This window comes from Gymnoscopelus microlampas, assembly GCF_963454915.1.
Source record: "Gymnoscopelus microlampas genome assembly, chromosome: 1".
Classification (NCBI taxonomy): Eukaryota; Metazoa; Chordata; class Actinopteri; order Myctophiformes; family Myctophidae; genus Gymnoscopelus; species Gymnoscopelus microlampas.
In genome coordinates this window covers 24,371,122-24,381,648 of record NC_139962.1, presented here as the reverse complement: position 1 = coordinate 24,381,648, position 10,527 = coordinate 24,371,122, and the positions used below count along the sequence as shown (strand labels likewise).

General features: G+C 45.7%; 1 protein-coding gene across 2 annotated transcripts in view; it reads left to right on the top strand.

Moving 5' to 3' along the window:
* cbfa2t3 (CBFA2/RUNX1 partner transcriptional co-repressor 3) overlaps nt 1-10,527 on the top strand; it is a 65,533-nt gene that overhangs the window by 748 nt on the left and 54,258 nt on the right. The gene's annotated exons all lie outside the window — the stretch shown is intronic.

The following is a 10,527-nucleotide window of genomic DNA, read 5'->3' as shown; positions in this document are numbered from 1 at the left end:
TGAATTATTTTTGGCAGTGTTTTACTGTGATGAGTGACTGTGAGTTGAGCGTCCCCCGTTGTCACTTCTGCTCATTAACTTTGAGTGATTGACAGCTAATCAGATTGTGTTGAGTTAGCGCCACATGCCATAAGGAGCAAGGTGAGTTGTTTTGAAGTATGTGGTCTAAAAAGTGATTGGGTGATTCTAGCTTGGTTTTGAAGTGTTTTTGTGAACAACTTTAATTGAAAGTTTCAGTTTAATTACGGGCATAAGTTTGACCAAGTGTACTGTAGTTTGCTGAGGATGACGACATTATGCTATAAAGCATTACATTATGGTGTTTTATTACGCTGTCAAGAGTGACGAGCCTGCTATTACTGTTAAGCAAGCCCAGCTCATACGTGTCCTCGAGCATGTGTGCGTGTGCGTGTGCGTGTGCGTGTGCGCGAGCGTGCGTGCGTGCGTGCGTGCGTGCGTGTGTGTGTGTGTGTGTGTGTGTGAAGGGGGGGCTTCTATGGTAGAAACAGATAGTTAACTGGCGCGGATTTGTGTTACAGTGCTGACTATGTATAAATCAATAGTGCTGCTATTTTGTCATGTGTAATTTAATGTGTAAAGTGGTTCTAAGCTGGCTATTTTGTGGCATAGTATCCTGCCTCAGCTGTGATTTCATGAGTTTGTTGAAGTGGTTGTCTCATACGGTCAATAAACAGGTAAACAATGATTGTATATTATTACGTTTTACTCATATGATTTGGGTTTCAGTTTGACAACACATTTTAATGGCATATTGACCATTACAGAGCACATCCAATATGGTGTCATGTTACACAGCCAGGCAATGGCCATTTTTGTTCAATTAATTTGTACTCTGCAGCTCCATTACTTGAAGAATGTGCTCAGAGGTTTGAAATTGAATACAACATCAAACTGAATGAAGAATGTCAAAAGACGTACTTTCACGAACATGGAGAAGAAATGGAGGGATGCTCGTATTCTATTCTGAAGCCAACAACATGCAGCGAGTCTATTTTTTGTGTGTGTCTGCACAATCTCACAGACACACACATCAAAACCTTGCAACTGCCCAGTGCACAACCACAGTTTTATACAGTTGGCCGCTGAGCAGCTCCACTGGAGCAGTTGGGGTCCAGTGCCTTGCTCAAGGGCACTTCAGCGGTGTTGGGGGAGTGGTAAGTGGTGGCCATTCATATTGGTCTGGGAGATTGAACCCGTAACCTTTCGGTCACAAACTGGCTCCTCCAACCTTTAGGCCGCCGCTGCCCCAACATTACATTTTGAACATTTTAAACAGGTGATAATGAATCGTCCACCACGGCTTGCCAGCTCAGACGGCGCACTTGTTGACCCGCAAGGCCATCGGCTGCTCGTTGACACGGCTCATAAGCCTCAAGGCCTCTCTGGCGGCATGCTTACCTTGTTGATTTGCATATAGTTGACTTCGGAATAGCCTATACTGGAGGGCTTCATTTATACTCATACGGTGATGTAGTGTGCCGCAAAACCACAAGCTCACAATGTGTTGCGATGCGTTGTGAGTTTGTAGATATGCTATTTTCAGTGCACAACACAGTTGTACGTCAAAGTAAAAAATCAGGCGTTAGATAGCCAATCCAGGGGAAGAGAAAAAAAATCATGCATAGAAATAAATGTAATTGAATCTTAAAGCACGTTGAAAACACTGAAGGTGTGCCTTTGGGTAAAAAAAAACCTTGACTTAAAGCAGCAGTGGTGTTTGAGGACAGAGGGATGTATTAAGAAGCAGACATTAAAGCCCTACTTTTATAGACTCTAAATGTGTAGAAATAGTGCGCCTGGGAGAGGACTAATACCCGATGTAGTGAATTACCTGCGGCGCCTGCCGTCTCTTGGCAGTAATGAGCTTTGTGGACGTTTCAGTGATAAGGCTTCTATAATTAGGCTTAGTCATAAGCATCCCCCTGTAATGCTGTGATAAAAACCCAGTAGAACTCTGGTGTCGCTGCTCCAACCCGTTCATCTCTCTCTCTCTCTCTCTGTCTCTCTCTCTCTCTCTCTCTCACGCACGCACGCACGCACGCACGCACGCACGCACGCACGCACGCACGCACGCACGCACGCACGCACGCACGCACGCACACACACACACACACACACACACACACACACACACACACACACACTCATGCACGCACACACGCAACAAACGCACACACCAGGGTGGACTTCAGTCAGTGTGAACTGACTAAGAAAACACAGTTCCAAACACAGTTCTTTGTCTCAGGTAGTTTACCTGGTGTGTCTCTTCGTGATGTGTGTGTGTGTGTGTGTGTGTGTGTGTGTGTGTGTGTGTGTGTGTGTGTGTGCGCAGTCCACTGATGTTTTCACATCATATGGACATTCATGTGTGTGTGTGTGTGTGTGTGTGTGTGTGTGTGTGTGTGTGTGTGTGTGTGTGTGTGTGTGTGTGTGTGTGTGTGTGTGTGTGTGTGTGTGTGTGTGTGTGTGTGTGTGTGTGTGTGTGTTTGAGTGTGAGGTGATGTGAGCTACAGCAGAGGCTTCCTGTGAGGGAGCAGATGTCGCAGAGCTCATGCACAGCTGTGGCTGGCGATAACCGTGGTGGCAGGGATATGTCGGCATGCTGGCTCTTCTCCCTGGGTCTTATCACCCGCATGCAGCACACAGACACACACACACACACACACACACACACACACACACACACACACACACACACACACACACACACACACACACACACACACACACACACACACACACACACACACACAGATGCGCGTCACCCCTCCCCCCCTCCTTTCCCATACACACGCTGTACAATGAGGAACTGCCACCCTGCCACCAGTACGCCCTCCTCACAGCAGGGCCCAGATAGAGAGAGGAAAGCAGAGGGAGAGACGGAGGAGAGCGAGGACTAAATCAGGAGACTTTGAGGAGAAAAAAAAAGGTGCAATGAATCCCTAACAAAGCATCAGCTCATGCCTGCTGTATCACCGCCTTCATAAAGCTCCATCAATCCTAATCCTCCATGGCTGCTGAATGAGAAGCTCTCACCAATGAACATACGTTTGAAGTTCCTAAAAGTCTCTATCGATTTGTCTCGTTGTGATATCATGTTTAAATATTTCAACATGTGACAAACAGCGGTCCTAACTCAGGATGTTTTTTTCCATCTCCAGCATTTATTGAGGGTTCCAACTCCAAGCCTAACCTCGTTAACTGGATAACGGCACAATAAAACCACATGTAACTGTGCAAGCTACAGCAATTGCATTGTAAGGGTGAAAATATGATCATTTGTTCATTCGAGGGCTCATTCAATGTGTCCGTGCTGTGTATTCCAGCTACTACATAATGTAGTACCCGCACCATCCTTTCAATGATCCCTAGTTTAATGATTTTGTGGTTGAACCAGCCGTTCTCTTTGGTCTAGAACAAATAAGAGAGAGTCAGATTGATTGTGAGAAAGAAAATGAAAGATAAAGAACAAGATGCAGGGCAAAGAGGACATACGGGGAAGAAGAGAGGAAGTATTAACAGCAAGTGATGAAGTCAAAGATGGAAGACAAAAATGCAGGGACAACTTGGGAAAATAAAAGGGGTGGGGTGATGAGGGGAGGGAGGGAGAGGAGAACACAGCAGAGCAGTTATCCTCTCTATTTTCTCAGCACCAGCTTTGCGGTTTCTACGAGGAACAGATGTTCACAACTTGATACAGTGCCTCATCTCCCTCTACTTACTATCTCCAGCGGCAGCACCACCAACTGTCGGCTGCACACACACACGCACACACACACACACACACACACACACACACACACACACACACACACACACACACACACACACACACACACACACACACATGCATGCACACGTGCGCGTGCTGCGTGCGCTTGCTGCGTGCGCGTGCGTGCGCGCGCACACACACACACACACACACACACACACAAATACACGCTGGCTCTGGCTAACACAGACATATATAGTTGTACCTTTCCCATGTGAATATTTGGAGATGTATTCAGCTGTATGCTGAGGACTGTTCCCTTTCTACCCAGACTGTTATATCCTGCTCTTGAGTCAACACTTGATGTAATCAGGTGCCATTTCCTGCTTTGTCATTTAGCACTTTATGCCGGTCAGCTCTGCCCCCAAACTCGGCTCTGCACACATGTGCTTTTTGCCTGCTCATTATCCGATAGCTGACATGATGACTTGATGTAAACTTGACTGTCTATATTATCCGTTTTTAGTTTTGAATTAAAATAAATTAGAATAAAGAAATGATTAGTAATTAGAGTCCCTTCCCCATAAAAAAAGAAAACATCATTTGATTTGTTCAGCATATTAAAGCTCATTGTGCATTTTACATATTCAAGTCAATTTAGGTATACATTATGTAGAGCCAATTGCAATGAACTCCAATTCACGAGTAGCAAAATAACCCAACCGGATGCACAGCTACTGGCATGTAATTGTGGAAATTTGTCTCTGTCTCTATAAAACAGAAAACCATAAATCTTTTGTCAAAAGCGCAAAATTGTCTGTTGCTCTTATGCAATGTCAAGCATGTATTGAACAAGGATTGAGATTTGAATTCTCATCGTGTCTGGACGGCTCAAACAACAGGCACTTTGCTGCTCAATTGCAAACAGAATGTCAGGGGGTCTATGGGCTCAATTTGTAAAAGCAGCATCCAATGTCTGTGCTTGAGTGGGTGGGTCAATGATCCGTTACACCACGCCACATTATAGAAGGTCTCTCTCTCTCTCTCTCTCTCTCTCTCTCTCTCTCTCTCTCTCTCTCTCTCTCTCTCTCTGTCTCTCTCTCTGTTTCTTTCTCCCTCACCCATCCTCTCCCCACCCCATATTGTTTCTCATCCCATAGACATTTGTTTCCTTTCACAATGTTATGCATTCTGTGTGTATATGCAGAAATAAGTGTGCTCAAAGAATAAATATGTTAATAGAGAAGGTGAGAGAACAACATCCGCTCAGACGCTATCAGAGAAAACACTGTTTAAATTACAAAACACACCTATTCAGGACTGAGGAGGACAAACATCACTGAAAAAGGCAATATCTCAATATCAACATGAGCTTAATCATTTGGATGTGTATGCATAATACAGCTTGTGACATTTTGTCTTTCTTTCCATTAAGTGCTCTATTCCTTTTCAATACAGTTGTTTTTTTAATAACTCAAATTTGCATAGGAGTTTTTAAAGATCCATAATACTTAATTGCGTGCCAGTGTCACACACCAAACACAGTGGATCTTCAAGCTCACAATGCGTCGCACCACTCAGCGTTGTGATCTTATAGATCAGCTATTTTTGGCTTTATTGGCAATTTCCACAAGTGTGTCGTGCTGAACGCGCACAGGCTAGGAGAAGAGAAAGCTAGGCGGGAACACAATGGGCCTGGCGTTCCTTTCACTCGGCTCAAGGCCTTATCTCCTTTGAACACACTAGCCTGTGACTGCTGCTATAGGAAAGGATTTACAATGTGTTAGTGGAGGAAATGCTGCAAACCTCTCTCTAAATGCTCTCTCTCTCTCTCTGCCACTATCTCTCCCACTCTGACTCTGACTCTCTCTCTCTCTCTCTCTCTCTCTCTCTCTCTCTTCATCACACACACACACACACACACACACACACACACACACACACACACACACACACACACACACACACACACACACACACACACACACACACACACACACACACACACACACACACATGCACGCATGCGCACACAAGCATGCACAAATGCACGCGCGCGTGCACACAGACACACGCGCCCCCCCCCCCCCCCCCCCACACACACACACACACACACACACACACACACACACACACACACACACACACACACACACACACACACACACACACACACACACACACACTCAGAGTAATTTCCCTACAACCACAATGACCAATCTACCCCACATCTCAGCAAGTCCTCAAACCTTCATCAGATACTGTCAATACAATACAGCTGAACGCAATGGATTGGAGTAGCTTGTGATGTGAGTGTGTGTGTGTGTGTGTGTGTGTGTGTGTGTGTGTGTGTGTGTGTGTGTGTGTGTGTGTGTGTGTGTGTGTGTGTGTGTGTGCGCGCGCGCACGCACGCGTGTGTGTGTGCGTGCGTGCGTGCGTGCGTGTGTGGGCATGTATTTGTGTGTGTGTGTGTGTGTGTGTGTGTGTGTGTGTGTGTGTGTGTGTGTGTGTGTGTGTGTGTGTGTGTGTGTGTGTGTGTGTGTGTGTGTGCGCTTGCGCTTGCGCGCGGGCATTGAGTGACAGAAAGAAGGAGACAAAGCTGTTTGCTTCATTAGTGCCGTCAAAGGGATAGCCGGCTGTTGTGTTATGGCACAGACAGTTAATAGAGTATACAGTCCACCTTGCGTGTGCTTTATTGTGCGGTGCAGAGTTTATCAGGCTGGCCCACATGGAGTGCTGAGGTTAACCCAGCGACCACTCTACAAAAGGCCAAATTAGGAGGACTGAGTCTGTTGTACAGAGAGGCTGACAGGCTGACAAGCTGACTGACGCCTTTCCCGTGGAGAATAGCATTCTGTCAATCATAGAGCTTTCACCTTGACAGGAATCCTTTCTTTGGATGCAACCCCCCAATTCCAACCTTTCTGTCACTCAAGGCCATGCACGCATACCTCTCACCTTTTCTATATTATGCGATGATGCTGGAGAGAAAACACATCAGCCAGCAAACATTCTTGGGAGCCGCGCACAGACACACAAACAAACACACATGCAAATAAAACACACGGTTCAGAATGTGGCATGGGTACAGAGAAACTAGAGCTATAACTTTGAGAGAGTCGACGAAGGAGAGAGCGAGACTTTCATAAATACTCCATCCATCTCCCTGACAACCATACTTCCACCACATAATGCTGCTTGCAGGGCCTGACAGACCCAGCTTGTGATGGCCTGGGCATTTGTTTATATTTCTATTGCTGTTTGTTTGTGGGAATTGCTATGTGTTTCTGTGCCCCGGTGGATCTGTGAGTGTGTGTTGTATTGTGTGTTTCATTTATATGCCAAGTACATTTTCACATACAATTTGTCCTCCCATCTGAGCAGCGGGCAGTCACTAAGCAGTGCCTGCTCTAAGCCAGTGGTACACTAGCAGGAGTATGTACAGTATTTTACCAGATGGATTCAAACCACGTCTCATGGGAAACCAAATATCTACCGCTCATGCAAAGGGGAATCCCCTCAGGTCAAGGGAGATATTAGGCATGTGTGATTCAGGTAGGGCTACTCTACTGAGGAGAGTAATCCTAGCTGAATCCCCCCACTGGGAAACCTGATTCCGGACTAGCCCCCAATGTTACCACCTGGATTCAAACATGGGAAACCAAACATCTACCCGTCAGTCAAAAAGGAAGGGCAGTGTTTGATTTGGAGACCTGGGCACATGCAACCAGAGAAACACGGTTTCGAGGACTAAATTCCTGTACGCCAATATTGCTATATTACTCTGAGCCACTGTAGGGTAGGTTGGAGTGTGTGTGTGTGTGTGTGTGTGTGTGTGTGTGTGTGTGTGTGTGTGTGTGTGTGTGTGTGTGTGTGTGTGTGTGTGTGTGTGTGTGTGTGTGTGATCATGAATAGCACTCACAGGTGGTTGCATTATAGCTTGAACAAAAAGGGTAGCAACTGGACCTCACGTCGCCTTATTCTGAGCTATTGGTGGAAGACGACATTAGAGTGTTTAATTCATGAACTTCCCAGGGTCCATCCTGGGAAATCTAGACAGAAGATTTAAATCAGTATTAAAGTGTTTTCAAAGTCCATCTTGGTTCCATATTGAGCCAGTGTCTGAGGTGTGGGCTGGTGAGACAGGAGTCATGGCTCAACAGCTGTCTGTGTATGTGTACTTTACAAGCTGGTTCTGTTTGTTCTGTAGACACAGGGGGGGTCAGGGAGGTGTCAGCTTTGTCTCCTGTCCCCTTCTGTGTGTGTTTGTGCGCGTGTGTGTGTGTGTGTGTGTGTGTGCGTGTGCGTGTGCGTGTGCGTGTGCGTGTGCGTGCGAGCGAGCGTGCGTGCGTGCGTGCGTGCGTGCGTGCGTGTGTGTGTGTGTGTGTGAGAGAGAGAGTGAGACAGGTGAGAGAGAGGAGAGGGAGAGAGAGAGAGAGAGAGAGAGAGAGAGAGAGAGAGAGAGAGAGAGAGAGAGAGAGGGAGAGGGGGGGAGAGAGAGAGAATGAGACAGGTGAGAGAGAGGAGAGAGAGAGAGAGAGAGAGAGAGAGAGAGAGAGGAGGGGGGGGGGGGAGAGAGAGAGACACACATACAAGCAGACCATTGTGGACAGGTGGAGGATTCTCAGTGCTGAGGAGCCATACACCTGCTCTCTCTCTCTCTCTCTCTCTCTCTCTCTCTCTCTCTCTCTCTCTCTCTCTCTGTCTGCCTCACCAACCCTCTCTCTAGCTCTGTGCCTCTCTCTATCAATAACCCAAACAATATATAATTGTCAATACATACATAACTGGACACATGCAAGGTTGTACTTATACATACACATGGCATCCCCATTCACCACCACCTAAGTCGGCCTACAACACAAGTGGACCTAGTTTTAATTCCGTTTTAAATAGATATTTTGTTGTTGTAAGTCTCAAATAAAGTCTACCGGGTTGAGGGTACAGTAAAGTTACAGGTCGGATTGACTGGTTATTGGTGATGTATTTTGTCGTCCCATTGTCCTGATATGAGGAAACAGCGGCCCCCGCGGGTAGACAGCGGAAAGACGTTTCAGTAGCGTTTGACTATTTGGTCTATTTTATAGATACGTAGATGAACTAAAATAACATCTAGTGGTTAACGTTCCAAAAATGGGCATTCTTCTTTACGTATGTGGAAAGCTCTATTATATATTCAGTGGAGTGGAGAAAGGGCAAAAACAATTAAAACATACATTTTACAAAAGCCTATAACCAAGTTTGACCTGCATTTTGATAACTCACACAAATATTAATATAAATAAAATCCGTATTTTAGAGACGTCTTGAGCGCGAGTATGTGTCTGTTGCTCCGTTCAGATGCTACTGAGAAAGGGAGAGAGAGAGAGAGAGAGAGAGAGAGAGAGAGAGAGAGAGAGAGAGAGAGAGAGAGGGGGGGGGGAGAGAGAGGGAGGCAGGCAGGCATAGAGAGCAAGAGAGAGGGGGAGAGAGAGAGAGAGAGAGAGAGAGAGAGAGAGAGAGAGAGAGAGAGAGAGAGAGAGAGAGAGAGAGAGAGAGAGAGAGAGAGAGAGAGAGAGAGAGAGAGGTTAGGTCTCTCCAGATGGTGTATTAAACGCAGACAGACAGAAGGCTACAGAGAGGAGAGAGAGGAGGAGAGAGAGAACTAGAGACTGCGGCTCGGAACCAATTAGAAAGATAACACTAAAAACCAAACGATGAATTGAGCGAAAACAGTCAGCCTTTTACTGACGCGCATTCAATTGTGGTTGAGCTTATTATTATCATTATTAGGGGGGGAACTCTGGTTGAACAACAACCAACCACCTCAAAGACAATTGTTGGAAGCGAACGGAGCGGTTTGTCGGAGGAGGATCGGCTGCTTTGGAGGAGGACTGTAGAGAGAGAAGCGTGTGTTGGTGTCCATAAGAACACAGCGAGGACCGAGCCGTCTCTACATCTGATGATCTGAACCAAGAAGGACGCGAATTGATCGGGACTGTAATAAGGACTCGCTCACGTGAAACAACAGACTGAGATCGTATGACAAAATTCAGCGATGGTTTGAAAGTTGTCACAGGAGAGAGAGAGAGAGAGAGAGAGAGAGAGAGAGAGAGGAGAGAGAGAGAGAGAGAGAGAGAGAGAGAGAGAGAGAGACACACACACACAAGAGGATCCACATCTATTCTGAATCCGTGTTTTACTGTATGTTGTGGTGGGTGACTGTGACACCGGTGGAGACACTGGTGGAGGCGCAACCTGGGATCTGTGGACTTGATTGAAGCCATAATAACGCATATCGGTTGTTTAAACCTGCAACAACAAAAAAAACACGGTCGCTTTTTTTGTAGCTCAAAGAGCAACTTTGGTGCTTTGCTTGCGTCTCGTATTCTATGAGAGGTTACAATGAGTCACTTGGCGGATTCAGATGACTGGGACAAGTTCTGATTTTCTTCACCACAACCTTCAAGATAAAGTGGTTTTGCTTTTCTTCACTAAAACAGACTGTAAACCAAAGACGTTCAAGAGGATTCAAAAAGCCCTGCATGGCTTTTCTTTTTTTCTTTCTTATAACTGAGAAGATAAATACCTCATTATTTTATTGAAGTGGGACAAGTCCAAGACCCCTTTTTAAATCCAAAGGAAACTTAAATATTTTTTTCTTTGTTCTTTTTTCTTTTTTACTGTAGATGCGTGACTTTTGCGAGACTTTCTCGTTTCCTCTTTCAATAGAACTCAAAAATAAATAAAGGGAATAACGCATCTAGTAGTTATCAGAAATCTCCAAGGCTTTATTTTTTTTTTCTGTCCAAATA